Raw genomic sequence first — 10845 nt, forward strand, 5'->3', positions numbered from 1 at the left:
CCCTATAAAATCAGGCTATCTAGTCACCTTACTTGCCACTCTCTTGGTGTCAATGGGCTGGGCAGTAGAAAGTCAGACCCTAGCTCTCTGTAAATGCAATGGAAGGTTTTGGGATTCCTTTCTCCAGGTAGATTTTCAATTAAAAACCAAGGTTTGGCCCTTTGTGATAAGAGGCAGGATTTTGTTTGAAAGCTTCATTGTCCAGTGGTGCTGTTTTCGTGGTATGCATTTGATCTTTGCAGTTGAAAGCTAGACGCTTCTCTAACACTGGGGCAGTAAGAGGCAGCATAATTCTGTCCAGGGAAGCCTGGGAGAGTGCCCATTCCATTGAAATCTCACACCCACGCTGAACACCTACTGGAAATAGCATCATCTTTTTAAATACTATTTTCTCAGGTGAAGGGAAAGATCAGGAAGGCTTGGTTGGGGTCAAGGTTCTCCAGAAGCCAAGCACAGCCATACCCTGCTGACAGGAACTGTGTGAGACAGGGGCCTGCAGGCAGGGGAGACTCTGGCACCCATTTCCCCTGTCGATTTCCCACAATGCCAATGCACATCAGGGGCAGGTTTCCCTGACTCTCCCTGTCCCGCTCCCCCTTTGCTCCTCCCACTCGCTCTCTCTCTTGTACACAGGGAGTGGAGAAGGGGGTGGGACAGGAGCAGAATGAGAGAGGAAGGACTGGAGAAGAGCAGATCCTGAGGGTGGGGTATGGAATTCAAGGAGGCAGGAGAGGCAGTGAAGGAGGAAATAGGAGAGTGGAGGCTGTTCAGCTGAGCCAGCTAGCCTTTCTGGACACAGGAAAAAGAGAGAGAAGACTGGCTGTGAGGGAGGAGGGGGAGAATAGGTTCAGGCAATTTTTACTTACCCAAGGTTCCTTCCCCTGTGTCAGGCTTGCCCAGGTTTGACTGTTGGGACTCACTGGACTGCAGTGGAGTCTTGAAGAGGTCCTGCCTCATGGCATAGCGGGACCTCTCACATGTCCCCCATCCTCCACCTTCACCTCCTCCTTGTCCTCACTGTTCGTGCCAGGGGCCTATGACTCAGGCTCCTTGAAGGTATCCATGGTGATGTGCAGGATGGCAGGGGGTTCTCCCCAAGTATGGCATGCAGCTCTTTGTAAAAGCAGCATTCTACGGCTCAGCACCAGATTGATTGCGGCCTCCTTGGCCTTCTGCTGTTCCTGCTGCAGTTCCTTCACCATAGTGCCGCACGGCTGCTGATCTGTTATACCCCGTCCCCTGCATCCCCTGTGCAATAGATGTCCATGTTTCTACATCTGGTCCGTAGCTGTGTTTGCACAGCGCTCCCCACAGGCGGAGGAGATCTAATATCTCCTGTCTACTACGTGCCAGAATGTGTCTGGAGCATGTAACTGGCATGGTCAGCTGTCAGTTGCACACAATAATGGAGGGCTAGGTGTGCTCATCCAGATAGGCAATCAGGAAAAGTCATTTCAAAACTTCACATGGTTTTAAATGGAGAAGGTGGGGAGCTTCTGGTCATGACCCCTGGGCAGTGGAGTTAACAATTGTGACCAGATCAATCAGTGTCAGGCATTTTTGCCATATTTGCTATATATGGTCTTCTCTGCACTTGGATTCAGGAACTTTAAGGCTAAGATCGATGACAGCAAGAGCACAAGACAATTTAAGAAATAAACATCCTCTGCGTTCCTTATATAACATCAATAACAGGATCAGTTGGTTAGGTAAGAAGCTGTTGGTGGTTGTAGTGAGCCTGAGTGGCCTCCCTCTGAGCAGGAGAGCAAGGGTGCATTACACGCCCATTGGAGGGCAAAGCTAGACCGCCCTCCCCACCCCCCCACCCGCTTGCGGGAAGTACCAGGGTGTGGCTGGAAGTATAAAAGGCTGGCCCTACAGCACAGTTGGAAGAGAGCCTGCGGAGAAGGACGCTGTGCCTGCTCTCCTGTGTCCCCGAGAGAAATCTGCGCCTGGCTGTTCTCAATACCCAGACGCTGACGAGGACTGGCCCCGAGTACCTGCTGTTGTATATCCCGAGGAGCCAGAAGAAGCCTGGAGGCCGCAGGTACCAAACCCTGGAGTGGCAGGAAGTGGCCCTGGGGCAGCCCCGAAGCAGCTGGCTGCAGAGCCAGAGGTGGCCTATTCAGCGAGTTGCGGCTGGATCCCCGTTGACGCAGGGGTAGCTGATTCTGCCCCTGCCAGGGCCCGGGGCTGGGACGCAGCGAAGTAGGGTGGGCCTGCGTCCCCCTGAAACCCCACCCAAGGGTGGCTGACCCCCTACACTGTGAAAGGAGGCTCTTGCTCTGAAGAGGAGCTTCCCATACCACTCACCTGTAGACTGTTTTTGTTTGCTGGCTGCCTGAGCTCTGCCCCAGGACCCAGCCAGCCCTGGTAGAATGTGTTTAAGGGCTGACTACTTGAGCTACCCAAACCCAGGCTAAAGCCTCGTAGTGACTATTAATAGCGCGGCCCTATTGGGGGCTCTTGCCTGTCTGACACACTCTGGCCCTGACCCAACAGGCCTAGCCTGAGTGGCCTCCCTCCGACCAGGAGAGTGAGGGAGCATTACAGTGGTGCATGACTGGTTTATAGTTGCAGTAATAAAATATTCTCTTACTTTAATACCAGCCTGTAGCCACAGATCTTTATAGTCATGCAAACAAGTTACAATTAAACTACTGTCAAACATTAAGACTGGAGTAATAACAGTGAACCTTTATTAATGTTTTAGAGTTTATTGTTTCTATCAAAACCAATAGTAAAAATAAAAAATCTAATGATAATGTGGAAATTGGTTTTAAACCAAAATGCTTACTTGACTTTTGTTTATCTTTACTTAGCCATGATTTTTCCATGATGCATCACAATGGTTCTTACTTAGTGTTCAAGACAAAGACAGGATTGTCCCCATTGGTCTGGTAAGAAAATTTTAAATATAAGTAAGAAAAGTATAAGTTGGGGTCGATGAAGTCAAGAAAGACAATGAAGATGGTTAAAGCAGCAGTGGGAATTTCAATGGCTCCAACTCTTCAAATAGATCCCCATGCACAGACCCTTACTTCTAAACAGAACCTCATTGAAATCATATGAGATCCCCATAAAGAACAGAGATGCTGTGGTAGGACTAGGGAGAATGAGAGATGCAGAAACAAAGATACATGACCTGGAAAAGAATGGAACTAGCAAGCACTTGAACAAGGTATCCAGAATGGAACGGTGCCATGAAAACTGACCAGAGTCTCTGTTTGCACAAATTAAAAGAACAGGGTGGCACTAACACTAGTAAAGTCAGAAGATGTGAAAGGAAATACTACTTCACAGAACACACAGTCTCTTTATAGAATTCACATCAGCAACTTAAGTACTGTGGATAGATTCAGTGAATTTATAATATTTGTAGGTATGTCACCTAAAGACAATCAGATTTCATGCTTCATGGTCTAAAATAGCCTCAGGAATTAGGAAGGAAGTTTTCCCTAGTTAAGTGATATATAATTGGCTAGTTGCTTAAAGTATGATGGGTAGCCACTGTCCTCTGAAGTACCAGGCACTGGCAATTTCCAGTTTAATTACCATATTTCACAGAATAGTGGTTTCATCTGGCTGGACACTTTGTTCCAAGATTCTTCCAAGATACTCCCTGGAACATATTTTATATACCCTAGAGCAGTGGTTATCAAACTAGGACTGCCGCTTTTTCAGGGAAAGCCCCTGGCGGGCTGGGCCAGTTTGTTTACCTGCTGCGTCCACAGGTTCAGCCGATCGCGGCTCCCACTGGCCGCGGTTCGCCGCTCCAGGCCAATGGGGGCTGCAGGAAGCAGCGCAGGCCAAGGGACGTGCTAGCCGCCCTTCTTGCAGCCCCCTTTGGCCTGGGACTGAACAAGCAGCAGTCCTAGTTTGAGAACCACTGCTCTAGAGAGCTATTCCTGAGACCCCTATGGTATTTCATTCTCATTAATACCATATCTGATCATCCAGTAATTTTACTAACACTCTGGGAACGGTGTATTGTACAGTAACTCCTCACTTAACGTTGTAGTTATGTTCCTGAAAAATGAAACTTTAAACGAAACTATGTTAAGCAAATCCAATTTCCCCATAAGAATTAATGTAAATGAGGAGGTTTAGTTCCAGGGAAAATTTTTCTCCAGACAAAAGACTATATTATACACCGTATAAGTTTTAAACAAACAAATTAATACTGGTACACAGTGATGATGATTGTGAAGCTTGGTTGAAGTGGAGGAGTCCGAGGGTGGGATATTTCCCAGGGAATGCCTTACTGCTAAATGATGAGCTAGCACTTGGTTGAGCCCTCAGGGTTTAACTCTCACATTCTACAAGGCATCAGGAATGGAGGCAGGGGCGACAGCATCGCAGACAGAGACAGAGACACACACCGTGTGTATGAGAGAGATGCGCATTTGCCTTTTAAGTACGCTGACCCTACTCTTAAGTACACTGCCTTGTTAATTAGATCAGCTTGCTGAGACCGCAGCTGCTGCTAGCAAGCTCCCTCCATCCTGAGCGCTGTCGTGTCCCCCCCCTGCTCTATGGAAGCAGGATACAGGAGCAGAGGGGAGGGGGACACCCTGACATTAGCCCCCCCTCTTTCTCCTCTCCCCCCTGCACAGCAAGCAGGAGTCTTGGGGAGCAGCTCCAAGGCAGAGGGCAGGAGCAGCACATGGCAGTGGGGGAAGGGACAGCTGAACTGCCGGCAATTGATAGCCTGCTGGTCAGCTGCTTCACAGGGACCTTAGGGGAGTGGGGAGCTGATAGGGAGAGCTGATAGGGGGCTGCCGGTCCACCCTGGTTCCAAGCCGCCACCAGCCAGCTGCAACGGGCTGCTCTTCCTGCAAGCAGTGGACAAAGCAGGCGGCTGCCAAACAACGTTAGAAGGGAGCATTGCACAACTTTAAACAAGCATGTTCCCTAATTGATCAGCAACGTAACAATGGTAACCGGGACGACTTTAAGTGAGGAGTTACTGTATATTCCAAATGTCTTTTTATACCAAGTATATAAAAGTAACATTGCCAATAGTATATTACTGTCCTTTCCTGCAACTATCAGGGTGAGAATGAGAATCGATAAAATGTGCCCAAATGTGCAGTCAATTCAGCTCACATGTACCATTAATAATTCTGTAGTATATCAACCTCATATACCCTTGCTGGGAAGAAAATTAAAAAAATAACTTAGAATTTCACCATTCTATTCAAAGCACTTTCTTTAAATTAGTGGCTGTAAGACTGAAGTTCAGATTCAAAACACCAATAGTGTTTAAATTATAGATCTTTGTTCAATGTAATGCTCAATTAGAAGGTTACAAAAAATGTTTGCAAAGGCAAGTTGCAGTCCTATTCTAGAGTACTGTACCTGTCATTTGTGATAGCTTCCCCGCACCTCTCAAATACATTTTGTCAGGTACAGAACATGTTGCATTTTCCAAATCCTTTCCCTCCACTTCAAGTTTCATTTAATCCATCATTGACAGCTTTGGGTCATGGTAGGCAAGCAGCCATTTTGGCTTCTCTTTGCCCTCTGGCTGTTCTCAGTCTGATTCATTATTTTGCAGATATAAAAGAAACATCATAGGTGAGTCAAGATTCTATTGAAAAGATCCTTCTATAAAAAAAAAAAAAAGTCAGGGATAGAGTATCCTTGTTCCTTCCTTGATACTAGAACATTCAGGACTGACAACCACATACTGAGTTTCTCTGTTAATCATACATACTTTACTGAGATTTATTACCTTTATTAAAAAGTTACAGTGTAGGTGGAACTAAAATACCTATCCTTTGCAATAAATGAGCATATATTCATGTGTAAAGTAGAAAATCCATTATCAGGTATGCTTTAAGTATTGTGAAGTTGTTAGTCATTTTTCTATTCTATGACAGGTATAAAAAAAATTAACTTGAATTTTCCAAAGTAGAGAAATTTAGGACACATCAATTATTACCTTTGAATTTTTTCAGATAACCTCCTCTGAAGAAAGTGTCATTCTGCAAATCACATATTTCTCTGTGCATATTGGACCTAATCCAAAGCCCACATAGGTCTCTTATTAACTTTAGTGGACAGTGGATCATGCCCTTGAACATAACTTCACCACTATTAAGAACCTTGCTGCAGCAACTGGCTGCCAAGGCAGCTGGAAAGTTTTCATGTCTAAGATTCTGCTATATCAACTTTCAGAATAAAGCTTTACAGTTTCTCTGTCCATAACAATGGCTATTCCAGCTATTAGCTCCTACTTTTTGTACTGTTTGACTGAGATGTATGTTTTATACAGGCCATCTGCTTTTATATTAAGTATTCATATTTTTTTAAGACAGCAAGGATTGTGGACAACATTTTGACAGTGAGCATGAAAATGCAAGGGAAGAGAAACGTGACAACACCTTTAACTCCCTTTGATTGTTCAGCCCAAATAATATCTTCTATGCATCATAATCTTGACAGTGAAACTTGTAAAAACATTGAGAGAATGACAGCAGGGTTATTCTCATTGTGTGTAAAGTAATTAAAGCAAAATAAAAATACTGAATATTAAATATAGTTGGACTCATTTAAGATTGTACTAACATCATTCTGGCCAAAACGTCAAAAACATACCTGATTGGAGCCTGTGGGTGTTTCTGTAAGTTTTGGGGAAGGCAATATGCTAAATCAGGTATAGTATTTTTCCCTCTGCCTGTATTGTAGCTTATCTCTCTGCTGCAGTAGAGACCAGAGTGAAGTCTTTGCAGCACTTTGATATATGTGTATACCCACAAATATCATACAGAGTTAAATCTCTGATAGAAGGTCAGTGACACAAAATCTTGGAAGGAAAACATTTACTAAATAAATATATATATGACTACATCATAGTTACTTGCAGTCCTTGAAACAAGTCTGAATATTGGCAATAAGCAATCTTTTTAAGATAACACTTTCAGTGGGGTTTCCCCCAAGTTTTAGTATTTGGGGCTATCGTAACTTCAAATGTAACATATAATTATGTGCATGCACTCCCCGCGGACTCTTCCTCTGAGAGGAGTTGTCCTTCTCAGTGGCATAGTGTCCAAACCCGCTGTAGGTCATGCCAGCTCCTTAAAAAGGGATAGTCCCACAGTTTCCTTCAGACTCCCCTTAGGTCTTTGCAATGATAGTCTGCAATTTGCACAGCCTGCAGCATTTCTAGCAGTGCAGTTGGATGAGGGAGCCTTGCAGTCCAATCCAACAGACTGGCTAAACCGCTTGCATACAATCCTTACAGCAGAATTTTTTGGTCCTTGCACTGCTCCAACACTGCATCCTCCCACTCCTCCTATTTATAAATTACGACTCATCCCCATGAGTTGCTATTGGGCTGCCATTGGTTACACTCTCAGGGTCTCCGGGTGTGTCCTGCCAGGCTGCTAATAAGCAAGACTAGTGCTCACCACTCAATATTTGGATGATGCTGCCCCATCCAGCAGAGTCACTCTGCCAAGCTCCAGCAAGTCTGCAGCATACTGAGGCCCTAAAACAAAAAAAAGAACTATAAACTGCCTAGGGAGATTGTGGAATCTCCAACTCTGGAGCTATCTAAGAGTAGGTTAAATAAATGTCTATCAGGGATGGTCTAGACAGTATTTGGTCCTGCCATGAGGGCAGGGGACTGGACTTGATGACCTCTTGAGGTCCCTTCCAGCCCTAGAATCTATGAATCTATATTTAGGCACCTATCTTCCCCTTTAGGTTCCTAAGTCCACCATTTAAGGTGGGAGTCACAAAGGAGCTTAGGTGGCTATAGGAGTTAGGCATCTACATCGGTTTGTGAATCCCATCCTTAGGCTTCACTGCTATTTTCAAAACCAGCACTCAGATTTCACCTAACCCCATAGGCACTAAGTCCCCTAGGCACCTAAGTGTCTACCAGTTGGCATTCACAAACCTCCCATAGCCCTGTACTGCCCCATAGCTGACAAGCTGCTTGGAGGCTTAGCTGAAGCTGAAAACCTTGAAGCTCCCAAAGTGGGATTCTGAAACAAGGCAGGGCATATCAATAGGGTACAATCCTTTAGGTGTGCTCTGAGCATGCCTAAGACCCAACAGCAGAAGGGCCAGATGCAGGCCCCCAACAGGCGGACGGGCAGCACAGCACCCAAACAAGACAGCAGGGACACAGGAAAATGTAGGGTGAGTATGAGAGCAGTATTGAGCAGGAGACAGCGAAAGTTAGAGACTGTTTCAGCTGTGAGGGCATGGGTTCCCTAGGCACTAGCTAGATCAGCCACTTAACTCCAGGAGAGGGTTCATGACTGAGAATCCCAAATGGAGGGAGGACCTATCTATGGCCCATCAGCCAGGCAGCCCACTCAGTTTGCTGGTTTCTGAGGATGCCTTTCTGGAGCACGTACCCCTCCCTATGTGCCTAGCTGGAGGCTGAGGAGTCCACTAGGCAGCTGTCTACCCAGGGGTTAGGCACTGCAGCACTGACTGAAGCCACAGCTGTATACGTTTGAAGATCTGGGTCTCAGTCTCTTCCACTTAGAAGACACATTTATGACCTTCGGAATCTTCTGAATCAAACATATTTCAAAATATATTGATGATGGCAAATACTTGAGATACTGAGCAGTCCCTCTCCAATCCCTCTCCCCCACTTTTATACTTTAACTTCCTTTTTTCTCCTATATGTCTCCTCATATTTGCAAATATGTACACCTCACCCTTTATTGTGGCCATAACATGAAATAATATTATGTAATAATATACATAAGAATATTGCATATCATGTATATTATTCTTATGTATATTATGTAATATTATTATATAATATTCATCAGGTTAGAGCTAACTCTACAATTGTAGCTCCTATTGCATTGATGTTTTCTCTGTCCTCCAGCAGGGCCTCAACAATTTCCTGTGGCAATGAGTTCCACTATCTAGTTATGTGTTGTGTGCAGAAGTAAACACTATAGGCAGTTCATTCTAAGACACGGCGTGCAGATAGTGAAAAAACAGGCTTGATGAAGAATTCTTTTACTTAACTGCCATGGAAGTCAATTGGTGTTTTGCATGCAGCAGATTAGGTGGGATTCACCCACAATCAGCCCTTGAGAAGAGTATCAAAATGATAATCTCCAGGCACTCTAGGAATTGCTCCAGCTTCTTCCCTTCTCTCTCAGTGTTTGTGTAGAGTTAACACAGCTGAAATGACTAAACAGCAGCTTCTCTCCTCAACATCAGCACATGAGCTAGAAAATGACAAAAGAGCCCCAACTACAAAACTATTAGATGATCCTTTTAAATGATGCATGAAAAACAGAATACACGCACACTGATGCTGATACACTAGCCTGATTCTACAGGGCTGGAAATTGCAATAAAAATTGTTTTATATGGTACACTGAGGAACGGTGAGATAATAGCCCTGAAAATGCTACATTGCAATTCAACAGCTATTTCATTTCATTTTTCCCCCAAAGAGGTTCTGATTTACCTCAAAAGATCTTTGAAGGTCAGTTATATCTTGTTTTTCCATTTTGTTAAGCATCTCGTATGCTACTTGTGGGATGTAATACACTTTAAGTGTGTTTTTACCATTGTCATTCTTAAAACAAGGTTGGACTGAGATAGCTATATATGTTTATAAAATATGCCTTAGGAGGATGAATACATTCCGACAGCAAAATATCAGGTGACATAAAGAGACCCTCTCACACTCCCATCCCATCACCTGTTGTTGTCTTCTGGTGGAGAGAGCTGGTGGCCTGCTATATGCCTCTGCTTTCTCTTGGCAGAGGGGCAGCTGGATAGTAGGGGTTGTTCACATTGGACTTGGATCAATGGGTAATAAAAACTCCTCCCCAAATAGTTGTGTGCTCACAGAAAAGAAAATAATAAAGAATTGAATCATAGGTCAGGCAAGAGGGCTAAATAAAATCCTGCCCCATAGTCTTTTCTAAAGCATCTTTATGTAGCACTATTTTCTACAAATGCATATTTTGTAAGTGTCAGCCACTAGAGGGCAAACTGGACCGAGTCATTTAACAAAAAGAAAATAAATGCTTGCCCAATAACATGCATCGCTCAATTTTAATTATGGTTTATTGTATAGAAAGTAGCCCTTCCCCTCAACTATACCTGCAGGGAACCATATACCAGCCATGCCAACTGTTTCTGGAACAGTCAGAACCTTGACTACTCTTTGTATTGCTACCATTGCATTTGATATTATATCTCATCAAGTATCTAATCCAAACTCTGTTCTCAAGTACTGAAGTGCAAATCTGAAGTAATTGCTGATGTCAATAGAGATACAGCAGTGTTTAACCAGTGTAAGCGAGAAGAAAAGTAGGTCCCTTGTGTCTCTGCCTCACCTCTTCTCATGGACTTTAAGGCCAAAAGGGACTCTCATGATCATCTAGACCAGGGGTGGGCAAACTACGGCCTGCAGGCCACATCCGGCCCGCGGGACTGTCCTGCCTGGTCCCGGAGCTCCTGACCCAGGAGGCTCACCCTTGGCCCCTCCCTTGCTATCCCCCAATCCCCCGCAGCCTCAGCTCGCTTGCTCCGCCGCTGGCGCAATGCTCTGGGCAGCGGGGCTGCGAGCTCCTGGGGCAGCGAGCTGCAGAGCCCGGCCTGACCCAGTCTCTGTGCTGCACGGTGGCGGCGGCTGCGTGGCTGTAGCGCCGCCAGCCAGCGGTGCTCCAGGCAGTGTGGTAAGGGGGCAGGGGACAGGGGGGGTTGGATAGAGGACAGAGGAGTTCGGGGTGGTGGTCAGAGGGCGGGGGTGTGGATAGGGCAGAGGTGGGCAAATTACGGACCGCGAGCCACATCTGGCCTGCGGGGCCATCCTGCCCAGCCCCTGAGCTCCCAGCTGGC

The sequence above is a fragment of the Mauremys reevesii genome, linkage group 8 (genome assembly GCF_016161935.1).
Source record: "Mauremys reevesii isolate NIE-2019 linkage group 8, ASM1616193v1, whole genome shotgun sequence".
Taxonomy (NCBI): domain Eukaryota; kingdom Metazoa; phylum Chordata; order Testudines; family Geoemydidae; genus Mauremys; species Mauremys reevesii.